Source organism: Mustela nigripes, chromosome 12, assembly GCF_022355385.1.
Source record: "Mustela nigripes isolate SB6536 chromosome 12, MUSNIG.SB6536, whole genome shotgun sequence".
Taxonomy (NCBI): domain Eukaryota; kingdom Metazoa; phylum Chordata; class Mammalia; order Carnivora; family Mustelidae; genus Mustela; species Mustela nigripes.
The window spans coordinates 42,289,919-42,310,202 of record NC_081568.1 but is presented as its reverse complement, the minus strand read 5'-3'; positions in this window follow the sequence as shown (position 1 = coordinate 42,310,202).

Here is a 20,284-nt window from a genome sequence, read left to right as displayed (position 1 = left end):
AGTGGAGACTTTAACATTATAATGAAGCAGAGGTAGGAGGAAGGGAAGGGGGCTGTGGGCATGTTCTGAGAGACCATATAAACTAGATGGGGCACTGGCTGTAATGAGCACTTGGTGTTGTATGTAAACAATGAATAACTAAATTTTACACCTGAAATGATACATTACACTGTGTGTTCATGAACTGAATTTAAATGATAGGTTGACACTAAAAAAATAAGCAAAATAAAAAGTAAATAATAAACTAGATGGGGTTTGGGGCTCCTTACCTCAGATAGGGAATGCAGGGCCTTGCTTACTTCTGACCCAGCACTGGGGCTTTTCTACTCATTTAGTGTCTCTGATATGGCTAGGCTCTTTCCTTGTCTGCTAGACCATTCATTTTTTGCAGTCCGTTTTTCCCCTTGAAGTCCTTAACTACCAAGATAGATTTATTTATTTATTTATTTATTTATTTAGGTAATTCTGACATTTTCTAGGAGTTCTGCAACACATGTGCTTGGGCAAGTAGAGTATAGATTATAGAAAACAGCTGGGTGCCTAAAATGACTTTGTGTCACAGAAGCTATGCCTCCTTTTTCTTTTTCTGGGGACCCTGAACTCTTTCTACTTACAGTTTTTATGCTCTTGATCTTCCAAGCACTAAGCAAAATCTGTCCCATTTTCTTTTTTTCTTTTTTTTTTTTAAATATTTTATTTATTCATTGGACAGACAGAGATCACAAGTAGGCAGAGAAGCAGGCAGAGAGAGGAGGAAGCAGGCTCCCCGCTGAGCAGAGAGCCCCATGTGGGGCTCAATCCCAGGACCCTGGGATCATGACCTGAGCCAAAAGCAGAGGCTTTAACCCACTGAGCCACCCAGGTGCCCCTCTGTCCCATTTTCTTAAAAGTATTCCTGCAATGCCCCTTTTGGCTAAAGCACCCTGTTGCAAACTCTTTCTCTGCTATGCCTTTTGATTTCTTAGTGAAGGATTTATGTTTTTTGTCTACATTTCACACCATGGTTAAATGCGCTTATGAGCTGGTTCTTGAGAAATAGCAACTTTATGGCATTATCTAGAACTTTTTCATTTTATCATCAAGAATTGTTGACACCAACATCTATGAAGAAAGTAGTTCTATATTGTAATGCAAGGGCCCCTTCTCTACCCCTCATCACCACTGCCCCTTATTTTTAACAGTTGAAACATCTTGTGCCACAAACCCTGGACAGTACAGCAGACATATACTCCTTCCACACAGGTGTTTTGTTTCTAGATGTAAGGACAGAAACAGTAATTTGATTTCTATCTTTGCTTATCCCAAGCAGTATTTTGCTATCAAAAATAAAGTTTTCTTTAATTTCACCCTCATTTATGAATCTTTTTTTGAGTCATAATTGACATATAACAGTGTATTGGTTTCAGCTATACAACATATTGCTTCAGTATTTATATATGCTGCAAAATGTTTGCCACAGTAAGTGGTTACTATCAGTCTTCATACAATGATACAAAACATTTCTGTTGATGATTACAGCATTTAAGATTTACCTTTAGTAGTTTTCAAATATGCAATGAAATACAGTGTTACTGACGCTACTCACCATGCTATAAAATTACATCCCCAGGACCTACTTATTTCATAACTAGAATTGAAGTGAAACTTACTTCATTTCACTTAACACCCACCCCCTGAAGCTCCTCTCCTCTGGCAACCACCCTTCTGGTTCCCTGTATCCATGAGTTTTGTTTGATTTTGTTCATTGTTTTGTTTTTTAGGTTCCACATAAAAGTACTATTATATAGATTTCTCTTTCTCTTTCTGACTTATTTCCACATGGCATAATACCTTCAAGCTTCATCCATGTTGTTGCAAATAGATTTCATTCTTTTTATGGCTGAGTAGTATTCCTAAATACCTACATACCTATATATAGATCTATAGTGTGTATATATTTTTATACATATATATATATTCCTTATATATATATTCCTATATATAAAAAATATAGTACTCAATTATATACATAATGTATATGCATATACATGTTACATATGTATGTATATACATGTGTGTACACACACACACACACACACACACACACCCCTTTACATCATCCCTATGCATTCATCCGTTGATGGATACTTACGTTGTTTCATATCTTAGCTATTAAAAGTAATGCTGCAATAAACATAGGGGTGCATACATCTTTTTGAAAATAGTGTTTTTATTTACTTCAGATAAATACCCAGAAGTGGAATTGCTGGATCATATGGTAGTTCTATTTTTAATTTTTAAAGGAACCTTTGTAATGTTTTCCATGTTGATTGTACCAAATTATATTTCTAGTAACATTGCACAAAAGTTTCCTTTTCTTTATACCAACACTTGTTATTTCTTGCCTTTTGGGGGTGGGGAGTGCAGAGGGTGTGAAGGAAGATAGGGAATCTAAAGTGGGATCCACTCTCCACACGGAGCCTGAAAGGGTGCTTGATCTCACAACCCTGAGATTATGACCTGAGCTGAAATCAAGAGTCAGACGCTTAATTGACTGAGCCACCCAGATGCCTGCCCCCTTATTTCTTGTCTTTTTGATAATAAACATTCTGATATGTATGGGATAATATGTTATTGTGGTGTTGATTTGTGATTCCATGATGATTAGTGATTTTGGTATGTTTTCATGTTGACCATTTGTACCTCTTTGGGAAAATGTCTTTTCACATCCTCTGTCTATTTTTTTAATCAGATTTTTTCTATTGAATTGTATGAGATTTTTTTTAATATATCTTTTGGATATTAGCCTCTTAATAAGACACATGATTTGAATGGGAGAAATTACTGCAATCAGTCGCCTTTTGAATCTTTTGGTGGTTTCCTTTGCTGTGCAGAAGCTTTTTAGTTTTATTGTTTATTTGTTAATTTTTGCTTTGTTTATTTTTGTGTTTGTTCTTTTGCTTTTGGAGTCACATAAAAAAAAATCATCACTAATATCAGTGTCCTGGATTTTACCACCTACTTTTTTTTTGTTTTTTAAATGAGCTTTTCATGGGTTCAAGTCTTAAATTCAATTTCTCAACCAAGTTTGAATTGATTTTTGTATGTGATAAAAGAGAGTAGTCTGAGTTTTTTGTTTTTTGTGGTTTTTTTGTTTTGTTTTGTTTTGTTTTTGGTATATTGCTGTCTAGTTTTCCAAATGTCATGTATTAAAGAGACTACCCTTTCTCCATTTTATATTCTGGTCTTCTTTAACATAAGTTCTCATACATGCATGACTGTATTTCTCTTTATTCTGGTCCATGGATCTGTATGTTGGATTTCTTGCTAACACTATACAGTTTTGATTACTATAGCTTGTTAATATTTGAAATTAGGGAACAGGATGCCTCCAGCTTTGTTCCTTCTTAAGATTGCTTTGCCTATTTAGGATCTTTGTTGTTCCAGACCAATTTTAACATTATTTGTTCTATTTCTATATTTAAAATGCTGCTCCGTACTTGATAGGGATTACATTTAATCTATAGATGGCTTAAGGTAATATAGACTTTTTAAAAATCTTAATTATTTCAATCTATGAGCACAGAGTATCTTTCAATTTATTTCTAATTTCTTTATCAACTGTATACACATTTTAGGAGACATGTCTTTCACTTCCTTAGTTAAATTTATTCCTAGATATTTTATTCCTTTGATGCAATTATAAATGGAATTATTTTCTTAATTCTTTTGGCAATTTGTCAATAATGGAGAGAAATGGAACAGATTTTGTGTATTGATTTTGAACTCTGCAATTTTACTGAATGTGCTTATAAGTTCTCACTTTTTTTGGTAAAGTCTTTAGGATTTTCTAAATATAAAATCATGGCCTCTGCAAATAGTGGCAGTTTTAGTTGTTCTTTTCCAATTTGGATACTTGTTATTTCTTGTGCCTAACTGCTGTGGCTAAGGTGTTGAATAAAATTATCAGAAGAACCTAAAGTACTAGATACTCCAGACTTGAAAATACACACACACACATACACAATCATTCACACAATCATACCTTAATTTTTGAAGTAATCCATTGCATGCCAGTGCCAATCATATTTAGGTAATTGTGCGGTTTGACATGACATTTTTCTAAGAACTCCAAGTATATTTAGATAAAGAAAAATAATTTGAACCAACATAACATTAGATCTGAAAAGTCAGAAGCTATACATTCTTTCTCTGTCAAGTTGTGCATTAATTTTCCAAACAGTAACATTTATCAAAAAGAAAAATTGGCCATACATATCTTTTTCCTTCTTCTGAAGATACAATAAATTGAAAATAAATGAAGTAAAAGAGTATAATTTCATAACAAAAAAAAGAAAAAAGTGGGGTGCCAGTAGTAGACAAAACATCTCAACACAGTTGTAAGCCCCGGAGAACAGATCAGTAAGGGTTAACCAGTAACTGGGAGAAAAACAAGAGTTAGCCTAGGTTCTGATACAGAAGTATTGAGCCAAAAGTAAGACATTGTTCCATGGATAACCTTGGAAATCAGTTTTTTTTTTTTAATTTTATTTATTTGACAGACAGATCACAAGTAGGCAGAGAGGCAGGCAAAGAAGGGTGGGGCGGGGGGCGGGGAGCCAACTCACTGTGGAGCAGAGAGCCCAATGGGGAGCTTTATCCTAGGACTCTGGGATCATGACCCAAGCCAAAGGCAGAGGTTTAACCCATTGAACCACCCAGGCACCCCTGGAGATCAGTATTTTGAGAGGCTGGTAATAACTTGGGGCAGATGTGAGACACAAAAGGAAACCTAAATATGAGTGAAAGTGTTTCAAACAATAGACTTCTCCCCTGGAGTACTGACAAAATGTCTTCCACATAGAAAACTGTATTTTCCTACCCAGGTAAAGAGAGAAAAATGAATGGCTCTGGGGTAGAAAGTTCTTCACATACCAGCACTTCGCCCCACTCTAAAAGCCTGCCCTGTCCTCCAGTCACACAGGGAAACACGGCATCTTCCTTAGTCCACCCCAACAAATTACATAGCGCTCCTGGATTCTGCTTGCATGGTCTACTTGTTAAATAGGAACAGATAGTCAAGACCAACATAGATTCAAGGAAAGCCTGAACCCTGGCAGAGGGAGAGTGTGAGAACATGATGTATAAGCAAAGTCTTTCTCGAATGACTATATCTTCAGAAAAAGTACATAATGGAGTGTGATGCTATTCAAAAGAGGTGAGAGACAGAAGGGTCTTGGAAGGAGACAATAAATGAAAGTACCTTTGCTGAGTAGCAATTAGTAGAAAGGGCCATGGATGATATTCCAAGATAAGAGAAATGGATGACACAGAGCACGAGAGGAAGGTGACAACAGAGAATATCAGTGGAGGCCGTCCGACATCAATCTCACAGAGCCTCTCCGAAGGGCAAAGTGAAAAAACATGTCTTCATGTTGGAGAAGCATCCCGAACCCATGACAAAAACTAAAGAAATTTAGAAGTTGTTTTTTCCTTTTTTCCTTTTTTTTTTTTTTTTTTTTTTGTAGGGAGGAGGGTGAGGAAGCAGAAGAGGCTGAGGAAATAGTTCCCTGGGAAGGAGGGATTATGTAATTAGCATTGGTATTGATGAAGTTCTAGAACCTAGGTGAGGTTTGGTGGGCTGAGGTCCGGAGCCGATGACCAAGAAAGAATTCTTGAGACATCTTTGGTGCAAAATGGTGGTTTATTAAAGCACGGGGACAGGACCCGTGGGCAGGAAGAGCTGCTGCCCCGGGTTGTGAGGGATGGCAGGTTATGTACCCTGCTGTTGGGGGAAGGTGAGGGGAAGGGAGGTTTCAGTGGAGTTTTCATATGCTAAAGAGGGCCTACAAGGTGCCAGGATGTTCCAGGCCTGCAGGAGGCCTTGCCCTTGCTGCTGGATCAATGTTGTCTTTAGACCAGCCATTAACATTAAGATCTTTGGGAGACTTTTTGGTGGGGTCTCACAATCCTGCTATCAATCGTCTTTGTTAGTGAGATTTAGAACATTTGTAAGCCAAGGGAGACTCCTGTCTGGCAGGATTGTGAGCTCTGCAAGTTAACTATTTGCTTATTGTTCATGGCAGTCAGGGCTGCCTGAGGGATGCTACACTTATGGAGGGGAGCGGGTGAAGAGGGGGTGCAAGGCGCCAGCTTTTGCTTTGTCCTCAGCCAGCCTCCTGCTCCCTCATCAGTATTCCCCTCAGCAACACTGGCTAACAGATGACAAAGGAGTGACTTTCGTTTTTGTTCTGTTTTGTTTTTAATTTTGAGAGATTATTTTAAACCAGCTATTCACTACTATTTTCAATTAAGTTTGAGTTAGAATAAAAAAATAATTTCAGACATCAGGAAACTTCTTTCCACATATTTGATCCTAGAAGGTTACTTAGATGTTTTAGCATTATAAGGAAAGAAAACATAAATAAAAGGTGATAAAGGAAATGACATCAAAATTCCAGTGCCCTGGAGTAGCAGATCTAGAGATGGCAGTCAGTCCAGACTACAGAGGCAGGGCTGCAGTTTCCAGGAGAAAGGGAGGTGTTTGGTGAATAAAAAGGAATATGGGGCACCTGGGTGGCTCAGTCGTTAAGCATCTGCCTTGGGCTCAGGTTGTGATCTCAGAGTCCTGGGATTGAGCCCCACATCAGACACTCTGTACAGTGGAGAGCCTGCTTCCCACCCCACCCTTGCCAAATAAATAAATAAAATCTTTAAAAAAAAAAAAAAAAGGAATTTGCAAGAGAGGATTTTTTTTTGTTTTTTTGTTTTTAGTGTTTTTGTTTTGTTTCATTTTGTTTTTAGAGCAATGTAAGACAGGCAATGTAAGTTGGGAGTCTGGGGAGAATCACAGGGAGAAAGAGCTCTACAAGAAATAAAAGTTAGAGAACACTTTACGAATTGGGAGCAAAGAACAAAACAAATTTTATCAGAGTAAAACATCATGTCCTGTTTTAGCTAAAAAGGGTAACAATTAAATTTGGAAAATGAGAGAGTTAAGGATATTTGAAAAATAACCTTTTACCATAGTAGAGAAAAATCAGTGAACCAAAATTAGTAATATAAGAACTTAGTTTTTATTTTTTTTAAGATTTTATTTATTTATTTGACAGAGATCACAAGAAGGTGGAGAGGCCGGCAGAGAGGAGGAAGCAGGCTCCCCGCTAAGCAGAGAGCCCAACATGGGACTTGATCCCAGGACCCTGAGATCATGACCCAAGCCAAAGGCAGAGGCTTTAACCCACTGAGCCATCCAGGTGCCCCAGAACTCAGTTTTTAGATAAAGGGTTAAAGGGGAATGGATTGGGGATTTTTTTATTATTATTATTAGAGGTCCTGCTGCCTTTTTTTTTTTTTTTTAGCATTTGTAAGATTATTTTGACAATTCTTCAAGTGAATTTTTTTGCCACACCAATCACTAATGTAATTTGCATTTTGTCATTTCAAAAATTTATTGACACTCCTACTTAGAGTGTCAAAGGCAGTGACAAATACACATAATTGAAATATCAATAAGTATAACAGAATAAATATCAATAAATAGAACATAGAATATTTCTGTGTTATATCAATAAATAGAACACTGAAATTTCAATAAATGTAACACAAATATAACACTAAATCACATCTTCCTATATTCTTTTCAAAACCCCTACAGTTTTGTTTTGCCGTATTTACAGTCTCCGTTTCTTGCCTGCTTCTCTAGGATATACATGCCAGCTGTTGTAATGTTTTGATTTTTTTTTTTTTAAAGAAAACTCATTACAAAACTTTTTATGTCTTTCTATCTTTAAGCTAGAAGGCAGTCCTCAAGATACAGAGCCATAGCATTTCCTTCTGGAACACTGAAAATTTCCTTGAAAAATGAAGGCAATTGCTTACTGAAACAATTTTCAGAAAATAATCCAACAAAAACAGTATTTCATTTGCATGAGCCTCACATACTTTCTAGCATCATCCTAGAGTGTATTAATCAAACTCAGGCATCTGCTAATATTCCAGCAGCAAATTTAAAAATGTAACTAAAATCAGAGACTGAAATCAGTATGAATTAGCTTCAAAGTCCACTCACAACCTACGTATCTTCCAAAAGTTCTTATTTTGTCCATTTCTGGTTTCATTGGGAGGAACATGTTCCACATTTCTATCTCTTGTATATGTTGTGTAGTTATATGTAAATGGCATGGCGCTATTCCTGGCACAGATTAAGTCTGTAATTCACAGCAGGGCAGTAGGGTGATTGCTGCTGTCCATGGTTCTGAAGGAAATTTGTCATCATCATTGCAAAACCCAACCTTCTCCACTGAGCTTTTGATTTTTCATGAGTGTTTGTTGACAGATGAGATATCACTAATTCTCCCTTCAAACTAAAAATATGCATGACTGCAGAAAAGTCATGATAGATAGGTAGTTACACTGAAAGAGATGACATTATGAGGAATTCAAGGTATGGTCACAGAGTAATGACACTGCTTTCCTTATGGCACTGGTGAAATGCCTTCATAGCTAATTCCAAATGAGCTGCTGCTCTGAAGATCTGTCATCCATGGATTGTGTGTCAGGTAACTGATGACTTAGGAAGTCGACTCACATTTGATTATGTACGTTCTGCTGTGTCTCAGAAAGTGTTTGTTTTATACTCCCACTTTCCTGATTACATATTACAGAGATCTATATTGAAGAGAATAGATAGCAATTGTAGGTTTAAAAATTTACTCATGGGGTGCCTGGGTGGCTCAGTGGGTTAAAGCCTCTGCCTTTGGCTCAGGTCATGATCCCAGAGTTTTGGCATTGAGCCCCACATCGGGCTCTCTGCTCAGAGGGGAGCCTGCTTCCTCCCTCTCTCTCTGCCTGTCTCTCTGCCTACTTGTGATCTCTGTCTGTCAAATAAATAAATAAAATCTTTTTTAAAAATTTACTCAATACTTCTTAAACATGTAAAGGAAAGCTAGCATTTTTGTCTTCTATAAAAGATCTAAATTTGATAGCAGTTTTCCATTTTGCTGTGTTTTAAAAGAAGGAAAAAGAACAGGTGACTTTTGAACAATAGATTTGGACTGCATAGATCTACTTATGTGTGAACTTTTTCAGTACAGTACAGTACTGTAAATGTATTTCTTCTCTTCCTTATAATTTTCTTATCATTTTCCTTACCTTCTTAATGATAAGAATGCAGTATAGAATACCTATAACCTATAAAATATGTGTTAATAGACTGTTTAAGTTATCCATAAGGCTTCTTGTCAACACGTTTTTAGTAATTAAGTTTTTAGGGAGTCAAAAGTTACACTTGGATTTTCAATTTTACAGGGGTTGGTGACCTTAACCCTCACATTGTTCAAGGGTCATTTGTGTAGTTTAACCTGCCAACATATGATCTCAGTCTTCACAAGTATAAAAACCTATTTTCAATTATTTAGTCACTTTCAGATAAATACTCTGCCTTTCAGGCCAGTGGGTACATGTAAAGGTGCTCAAGTTCAAACTAGAATGGTCTATCACCTCAACATGTTGTAATGGCCATTATAAGAAAGATAAGATAAGAAATGTCAGCATGAATGTAAAGAAAAGACAACCCTAGTGCACTGTTGGTAGAACTGTAAGCTGGTGTAGCCACTGTGGAAAACATTGTGGAGAATCCAAAAAACTAAAAATAGAACTACCCTAGGATCCAACAATTCCACTCCTGGGAATACAACCAAAGGAAATTAAAACACTAACTTGAAAAGATAGCTGTGCCCCCATGCTCACAGCTGCATTATTTACAGTAGCCAAGACTTGGAAACAACCTGAGTGTCTATTGATGGATGAATGGATACAGAAGTTGTGGTCTATACATAGACAGTGGAATATTATTCAATCACACACACAACCAGGAAGTCTTACCATTTGCAATAACATAGATGGACCTTCAAGACATTGTACTAAGTGAAATAAGCCAGTCAGAGAAAGAGAAATACTATATGATTGAAAGACAAATACGGTATAATCTCATATTTGGGATCTAAGTATGTTTGTACCTATATATACAAGTAATCTAATCATACATAAAGAGACCAGACTTGAGGATTCCAGAGGCAGAGGTTTAGGGGGAGGATAAATGGGAGGAAGATAGTCAAAATGCATAGATTACCAATTAGAGGATAAATAAGTACTAGGAACATAATTTACAACATGACAAAGCTAACATTCCTGTAGGATATATAGGAAAATTGTTGGATTAAACCATGAGAATTCTCATTACAAGGAGCACTATTTTATCTTCTTTTTCTTTCTTTGCTTTTTCCTGGATCTATATGAGAGGATGGATGTTAACTGAACCTCTTGTGGTCATCATTTCACTATACATGTCAATCACACCATCATGATGTATACACCTTAAACTTACACAATGATGGATGTCAGTCATTTCTTACTAAAATGGGGATGGCAGAGAATCCTGCCTTTCTGATGCTTTCTTCTTGTTCTCATTTTCTCCAAGATGAGGTCATGACATAACAAATCTTTCAATGTTCTTACTGTAACATGATAAGAAGGCCTTGAATCTCCTTTTGATTTTGAGCACCGCTCTCATCTTTGCCGTGTTGTCCCTGGTGTAGTCCAGATTCTGTGCTTGTGGTCAGTGAGATGTGACTTTCTGGATGGTCTTTGGGGGGACAGTATTCAGGCTTCTACTTTTGGATGCCTTGCTGCAAACTATTTGTCCTTAATCAAGAAATCCTTCTTTGAATCTTTTTCAGTCTGACTTTAGACTCTGTAACACCTCCATGACCACGCTACAACTTCTGAGTATCTTACTTTATCATCCACATATTTTTTCTGGGCTTTGTGACAGAGACTGTCATCTTATCTATAGAGCCACCTGAGCTGGCACTGTTGGATTTTTGTTTTACAACATGCTGGGGATCCAACTGTTGCGGCAGTACTTTCTAGTGTTTACTGAATTAAATTTTCTGGGGGGAGTTACTATGTTTATCAACCTTTGTTGTTTTTGTCTTAAATTCTTCAAATCCTTATTCTCTAATCCAGTACCTATCCACAATAATTAATAATAATTAACTGAATTAAATCGTTAGTCACTTAATATGGTGGCCAAACTACTTAATTGAGGAATGGGAAAAACATAGGATGGGAAATTGCAAAAAGGTAAAAAAAAAAAAAAAAGATGCAATAAATATGACTTTGTTGTGCACAAAGTGTGAGCTCGTTGAGATTGATCATTTCCAAACACGAAAAGCATGACCTGTCTCTCAAGGGTGAATTGAGTGATATAAAAATGGCCTTGAAATATCTAGATGTGATGGACATTGCAGGTGGCAGAAGGGTCATTGCTGCTGATGGTGAACTTGTAAAAATATTTGGCAAGGTAGGAGATGGAGATAAAAGCCAGGAGCTTGCTGGTGAAGTCATCAATGAGAGGGATTGCATTTTGACTGTTAGTTGCTGACGCCACTTGTGAAAAGGCTAGCGTCAAGGTTTGGTAATGATTTCCAAAAAGCGATTGCTGTCTAGCGGAGGCAAAAGCATGGTCTGCAATTAGCATGGAAACCTGCTCAGTCTTCTAATGAATTAGGAAATTGAGAAAACAATATTCTCTGGTGACGAGAGCTGAAGGAAGAAGTAAAATTTCAGTTAAAGCAAAAAATTAAACTGTTGTTTATAAAAATAATTGATGATACAAGAAAAAGTATCTTAATAGCATACTGTTATCTTAAGCTCATTGGAAAAGCCCAGGGATAACTATGAAGATGGGCATCCTGATTTGAGCAGTTTAATGAAATAATGGCACAAAACCTTACGTGGTGTCAGGGAGGTGAAGTTTTCCTACTAAATGAGACGAAGGAGCAATTCATAGTGGCATGGAATTAATAATGGCATGGAAAGGAAAGTGAACAATAAACAGGAACTGTGTTAATGAGAGTCTTGGAGGGGTGATCAAACCCAGACTGTAAATGTTCTAGTTCCTGTGTGGCCAGACTGCTTAGAACTTGTGATAACGTATCTCAAATTTTAAGTCATGAAAACTGTTACATATGAAGCCTTGTTTTAGGAATAATCAGAAGCGTCTATATTGTGATTAGTGCTGTCGCATTCATTAATTAGATTTTGTAAATGAAAAGCTAATGAATTAAATGGAAGTAGCTTTCAATTTTTCTTAAACGATGCATTTTATTTTTTTCAGACACAGAATTTATGCCAGTACTCAATAAATACTTTCAATTACCGTCCACTGATTAAACCATGAAAATCTTTATTCAAAAGTAAAAGTAAATTCAAGATTACTATATATAAATGGAGCAAAAGGTTGACCCCTAAAACCTGTAAAAACTGAAAAATTGGTAAAATGGAAACACACAATACCATTGAAGTATGCAAAATACAAAGTACACAATATACACAAAAGGAAATCTGGCAAGATCCATTACTTAAATTATTTTCTAGTCTCTGAGGCACCAAGGTGAAATTTTGGTTTCCAAAAATTCTAAATAGAAACCCCAGTAACCTAGAAGATAGTTTCTAAGAGTTACAGGCAACTCTTATTTTCCATTTCTTTCATTTTATTCCAGATGGGGAATTCCCCTCTCCCCTGGTTTTCATTCAAGTTCTCATCTCTATCAAATTTATCCCTTGTATAATATTTTCCATTTAGAAATGCTCTAAGAGGGGCACGTGGGTGGCTCAGTGGGTTAAGTCTCTGTCTTTGGCCCAGGTCGTGATCTCAGGGTCCTGGGATCGAGTTCCGCATCGGGCTCTCTGCTTCTCCCTCTCTCTCTGCCTGTCTCTCTACCTACTTGTGATCTCTCTCTCTGTCAAATAAATAAATAAAATCTTTAAAAAAAAAAAAGAAATTCTCTAAGAGATTCCTTCTTGAGTTCCACAATTTCACTAGAAGTAAGGATGTCATTTTCCTCGCACTGTAAAGATGAAAACAAAGTATTGCATGATGAGTTTATACTTTGGTTCATATAAATTAATGGAGCCAAAATAAGAAAATAAGCTTTCTATTTTAAGTTATGCTATTACACATAAACTTTTTACTTCTCTCTTTGATCTCTTCCACATGCAAAGTCTAACATCATCTTCAAACTGAAATCACTCTACCTCAGATGTAAAATACTTCTTTTTTTTTTTTTTTTTCAGGCCAACTTTTCACTGACTTTCTCAGTCTGGCTTTCATGGACATCTTTTTCAATGTGAACATCATCTGTATGTAAAATGAAAGTATTCTTCAGCCTTAATTGTATACAACATGCTATAATGACTTAATCTTAGAATTATAAGATCAAATGCAAATTATAGGTTCTGCTCAGAAACTGAAGATTTTTCCCAGTTCAAGGACTTGCCACAGATCTGCTTCCCTTACTGTTACAATGCCATAAAATAACATCACTTACCACACATAAACCACACTAGAGCAGAATACAAAATAGTTCCTTAAGAGAGACATCACTATATTTCCTCTGTTTTTTAAATTTCCATTAAATTGTAATGGATGGTATGTACTTCACTGACAAAGAGGGAGTCATTGCTTATCTTTCTCTAGAAGACAAGTGGAAAGAAGGCAACAGGCACAGCAATCTAAGAACCAAGAGATAAAGATATTAATTTCCATTCTGGCACTCACTTCCTTAATAACCGTGAGACGCCATAGGAGTCTCAGTTTCGTCAACAGCAAAAGAGCATAATTGGAACAGCACCACTTACTTTGGCACTGTTCAAGGGGTCAAAGGACAGGACTTATTTGACAAATCTTTGAAAATGACAGAGCACTTTAGAGAAGCATCATATTAATAAAATCACATCTCTGCTCTATTTCAGCTCTCACTATCCATGACAAAAAACTAACAAAATAAACAACAAAGAGAACACTCTGAAACTTGCTTCAAATCTTTAAATTCTTCCCTTGCCTCTTGGCTGCCTTACATGTCATGATCTTTATCCAAGAGAGTTGCCCATTCGGTGTCCTGCTCTCTACCACCATGCATAAATGACTTTGTGGAAGTCTACCTTTCCGTCACCCTTCCCCTGCTCAGCTTAGTCCGGCTCCCATTCCTGCTGCTGTCACCTCTATAGTTTTCCATCCAGACTTAAAACTGTATGAGGTGATTATATATGTATTTTCTACATTCCTCAAGATTGAAAGTTCTGAGAGCTGGAAAGTTATCTTATTCACGGTTGTGTTCCCCTGTGGTCCTCCCATCCCATAGTAAAGCTTCCTAAAAATGTACAAATAACTACAACAGATTATGAGTCTGTAGAGTTTTCTTTATCACTTTAAAGTGGTATCCAAATAAATTTAGAAGGTAGAGCTTACAAGAGGAGGCTCCTCTAATTTTTTCCGTAGCATATATTCTTTCTTTAAAAAAGATTTTATTTATTCTTTAGAGAGAGAGCATGAGCTGGGGAAAGAAGGGCAGGGGGAGAAGGAGAAGCCAATTCCCTGCTCCCTGCTGAGCAGGGAGCCTGCACTGGGGCTCTACGTGGGGCTTGATCCAAAAGGAAATCCTGAACCATCTGAACCCCCCAGGTGCCCTCCAGAGCATATATTCTGAAAACTAGAGATGCATTTTGGGGGAGGGGTTGAACTACCTATTACTTTATTACCTTATTAAGTTTTTAATAGCTTTTTTTTAAGATTTTATTTATTTTATTTGACAGAGAGAGATCACAAGTAGGCAGAGAGGCAGGCAGAGAGGGAGGAGGAAGCAGGCTCCCTGCTGAGCAGAGAGCCCGATGTGGGGCTCGATCCCAGGACCCTGGGATCATGACCTGAGCCAAAGGCAGAGGCTTTAACCCACTGAGCCACCCAGGCGCCCCCTTACTTCTGTTTTGATGCTGGAATCTGCTCTGACAGTTTTAACTCATTAGCTCATTTATTCACCTATGATTTCAGCCAAACAAGATTCATGAGATTAATTCATTTATCCATTTTTTTCTCTGAATACTTAATCCATACTGTGCTCTGAAGATACAGTCGAGAAATAGCAAACATGCCAACTCTCATGAATTTTACATTCAAATAGGAAAAGACCAAGAAACAAAAATAATTAGCGAAAAGGTATGACGTCAGGTATCATTAAGAGCTATAGAAGAAATAGGGAAAAGAATTGCTAAAAAGATTATTGGAGCTTAATTTCAAATCAGATGATTAGGAAACACTGAAGAAGTGCCTGGGGACGGAAGCCTTGGGAAGTGAGCAACTATAATGATTTTTGCTTTCTCTCTGACTAGTAGGGCAAGTCATTGATAGGTCTGGAAGGATGGAGTGGCATTATATGATTGACATCCAAAAAGACAAATGTCTATAGATTTATATATTGGTGTCGATATAAATACAGATATGGATAATTTCCCCCAGCTGCAGTGTGGACAATAGGTCATTGGGTCAAAATCAGAATTGGAGACAAACGAGGAGGCCTTCACAATTCTCTAGACTAGAAGCACGGATGGCTTGGATCGTGTCACTGTGGTGGATGTAGTAAGCTACAGAATTTTAAATGTATTTGGAAAGTAGAGCTGATAGAACTGGCGGCCAAAGCGAATGCTGGCTATAAAAGAAGAAGAAGTAAAGATGACCCCAAGATTTTTAGCTCAGGCAGCTGAAAAAACAATGTAGCTATAATCCAGACAGAGAAGATGTCAGGGGAAGCAGGCTTTGGGAGACAGGACAAGTCTGATTAGGAAATGCTGACTTCAAGGTGTCTTTGATTAATTAGGGAAAGACAGTAGGTGGCATTGTACAGGTCTGGAAATCAGGGATTTAGGAGAGAAATCCAGGCTGGAGAATACTTTTAGAGCTCGTTCATATTTAGATAATATTTAAAGCTATGATTACTAAGGAGTGGATTTAAATAAGAGAGAAATATCCAAATATTGTGTTTAAAGGCTCTACGATGTTAGTCATGGGAAGCTAAAAGGAATAACCACTGATACAGAAGGGAAAACACAGGGAAGGGGAAGGGCCCCAGAATACCACTGAAGAAGGATTTTTAGAAAATAGCTATGCCTAAAGGTACCATAATGTTATATGTCAATCTTTCAAGTAAGAAAAGTGGGATTGAATAATATGTAAAATTCTGCTGATAATAAAGGATGGTAAAAACTAAGGACTCCTGCATTTAGCAAGGTGTTTCTAGGTGATTTTGACAGAAATAGCTGTGGCATCAAAGTCTCATTGGAATATTCTTGAGGAGAACAGGCTGCTGATTTTGAGAAGATTGTTGAATAGAGCAGAGAAGGAGTGATGCTTAGGGAGACATGGGGTCAGTGTGTGTGTGTGTGTGTGTGTGTGTGTGTGTGTGTGTGTGTAGACAGCACATATCACAAGCAGATTTTATTCTCTGGGAATGGTACCATATGAAAATCACCTCATTCCGTCTTTGACCTTCTGACTTTTATACTTTAATCAGCTACTAACCTCTCATCACCATCTCTGTTAAAATCTTCTTGAATTAGTGACCTTCCTGAGTTATTTTTTACCCCTACCACCAAACCATCAATAAAGGTTTGGGTTTCAAACTCCAGTTTCATTGGAGTATGGGAGCATCCGAACATCAATACAGATGTCTTTCTGAACAGGAAATGCAGAGATCTAAACTCCCTTTTTCTACATTTCAAAAAATAAACACTACAGGTAGTACCAGACAGGGATGTCTCTGTTTTAGTCCATAGTTTTGCTTCCTTTTTCCAGTAAGTCATACTTTTGGGGACATAGTGGGAGTGTTGCGGTTGAGGCTCCTATGACTAAAAATGTGAATCCATAATTATTTTAAACAAGCAATTTGTAATTCTCTTTGTATTATGCCACAAAAGAAATGTTGGTGAGGTAATGCCTTCTTACACTGAAGATTAGAATACACCAAGAGGTTTTCTAAAATACGCAAGGGACTTGGCAGTATCTACAGTTTTTGTCAATTACTGTCACAAACAACTGCCATATAACAAACCACTTACTAACCTATGTACCCAGGAGGTGGATAAATGCTGCAGACTTGTAGCAGACAGGACTGCAAAGTCACTTGGCAGACAAAAACGGGAAGGTGTGAAAAATAATGCAATTCATTTTTTACCGTGCTGTTGCAATTTGTTGTGTTTTTCTAAGTGGCTCGGGATTTATCCTAAGTAGTGAGTATTAAAAAGAAAAATGATGGTATGAGAAATAAACTAAATAATTCTAATTACTAAATACAGAATAATGTTGTGATTGTGAAAAGTTCTTGAAAACAGAGAGTTCATTGTCTCAGCCCTTCACTCAGTTAACTGTGTGTCCGCAGACAAATGTATCTTATTTTTCATTGTGATATTTTTCATTATGTGATTTTTTCATTATGATGAAGTTTTATATATTTATATACAGTGTTTTGGTCTTCTTCTCCTAGTGAACTGAAAACTCTTCAAGGACCTAAACCGTATTAATTTTGAACCCCAGTATCACTAACCCTTAGCACATAATAGTACTCAGCACACACTGAAGGGAAGGGGGAAGAATGGATATATTGAGATGTTGAGTCAGCAGGAGCCAAATGAAAGGAAGAGAGAGAATGATAGGCAGAGGGGAAAACATAGTGGGCTCTGAGGTATAAAGGAATGTGGTATGCAGACCTGGAAGCAGTCTGTCCAGTCCAGTATGATTGACTTACAGGAGAAGGGCAGAAAATATTTAGAAATAATCCATACTCTGAGGACACAAGGATGCAAAGGTCATTTTCAATCACTTTAATGGCAGTGAGAGTCTACTGATATGTTCTATAAGACAAAGTTATGTGATGAGATTTCTCATTAAAGAAAAAAAAAATAGTGCTCCGGTGTCTCCCACAGAAGTTCTGGGAAGATATGGCACTGAACACATACTCACCCAGGTGTACACACATTTCTCTGTCACTTCTCCTGAGCCAACCACCTCAGGGAGTGGGCAGGCGAGGAGCTCGGAGCCGGTTCCAGAGCTGGTACTGGTCTTTCCCTCCAGCAGAGCCTGGAGAGTGCTGCTCAAGAGGCTTGACTGGGCTACGTGTAAGAGCTTGACCCACCTTCTGGGAGATAAGGTATTACCAGCTGCCTGGGCTGGGTCCTGGGGCTGCTTCTGGGTTTGGGGAAGGTCTGAGCTCCACCCCCAACCATGCTCTCACTGCCCAGCCAGGCCTGAGGGAAGGTCTTTTGTCTTCCTTGTAGAAAATGAAGCACATCACATCCCACCAAGCACATTATGGTAACTGAAAAATGTCTTCCAGAATAACAAATTCAAGTCCATAAAGGGTGGGACAAAACCGCTGGTCTCACAAAATTAAGTGGAAATACTATTGTAAAGTATCAAGAATGATACAAGGGGCACCTGGGTGGCTCAGCAGGTTAAAGCCTCTGCCTTCAGCCCAGGTCATGATCCCAGGACCCTGGGATTGAGCCCCGCATCGGGCTCTCTGCTCAGTGCAGAGCCTGCTTCTCTCTCTCTCTCTCTCTCTCTCTGCCTGCCTGCCTCTCTGCTACTTGTGTTCTCTGTCAAATAAATAAATAAAATCTTTAAAAAAAAAAAAAAAGAATGATACAAAACATACGAAGGAAAAGATGAGGCTTGGAGAAAAAAATCTGAAAATCAAACAGAATGATAATACTCAGATATTCAGGAAGAGAAAAGAACTGGGCAGGCTATCAGAGCTAGCTAAAAACCGATAATTTCCCTGACCTCAAGAGAAAACCAAAGACGCATGTTCAAAGAGCAAGAATGTAAGTCCCAAGAGAAGTCTGCCAGCCTTGTTCTCCACCGAATCCATAGAGCAAGAAAAGTACCTGGCACATAGTAGGTCTTACATGGATTTCTGCTTTGAGAATTAATAAACTTGAAATTTGCTTCTGGCTAAATTTGATGAAATGCTTTCAAGGCATGATGTTAAATGACATATAACCTACTTAGGGTAAAGGAGATCAAGATGGAGAAAAAAGTGCAACTGTAGTTAAAAATGAAACAAAATGGAACATTGGGGTTTTCTTCAATATGCCTCAACATTTTAAACTTAACCAAAAGGTAATAAATTATTACTGATCACTCGCACAGGCCATAAATATCAGTCAGTCATGGTGATGCCATAACAAACTACCAGAGTCAAAAGTGATTGGAAAATATATTTAGACTAATTTTTTTTAAAAAGGCTTAAACAAAAACTTCGTAACAGTCATATATTGGTATGTAATTGTGTGAATAAATGTGTGTTATTTTTAGCAAAGAAGTTTGTATTTAATATAATGCTGACTTAATTTCCTTTTGTAATCTCCAAATACTTGTTAAATGTCAAGTAATGGGCTTTCTATCAGCATCTAGCCATTAACGCTATAGGAGTGGAGAGGTTGTCAGGAAAAAAAATTCATCCCTGTTGTTTTACCCTGAGTAGAAAATTCCATGCCCCTTGCTGAGTGAGAGAGGCAACATGCTAATGGGAGAAGAAAACTGAATTTCATGATCTCTGGGTGATGTTTTGTACATATAATGGTGTGATTTTCTATCGATGACAGCAGTATATAAGGATGATCACTACCTCTTAGATTCTTGGAAATTTTACAGACCAGTTTCTTCTCATTCTTTGGGATTTTAATGACATTTACACTAGTCAAAAAACCATAGATCAATAAATAAATATTTTTAAAATGAACTATTTTTAGAAAACCTCCAAACACATACTGCAAACTGTATAAAGAAGTACTACATTCTCCTTCTCTGAATGTGTTTGCCACTAATTCCAACAAATTTTGTACAACTCCCATTTTCCTTTTGTATATAGGAAAGTATAAAAAAAAAAAAACAGCGGGGCGCCTGGGTGGCTCAGTGGTTAAGCCACTGCCTTTGGCTCAGGTCATGATCTCAGGGTCCTGGGATCGAGTCCCGCATCGGGCTCTCTGCTCGGCAGGGAGCCTGCTTCCTCCTCTCTCTCTCTGCCTGCCTCTCTACCTACTTGTGATTTCTCTCTGTCAAATAAATAAATAAAATCTTTAAAAAAAAAAAAAAAAAAAAAACAGCAACTTTTCATAGCTTTCTCAGGATGATGGATATCTCCTTTATGGCTTTTATGGGACAGAATCAACATATCACATTTTTAACATGATTCTAATAGTAAATGTTTATTGACTTATTTTACTTCCACCAATCTTGTCTGTATCACCCATCACCTTGTATGATGCTAATTCATACCAGATGAGGAACTGTCCCACTGGAAGTGAGTGTGCAGTGCTGCCAAACTCAAGGAGGCCAGAAGAACATTGTAATGGTACCAAGTACTCATCTAGGGAAGGGTTGCTACGTTGCTCTATTAAAAAAAAATCT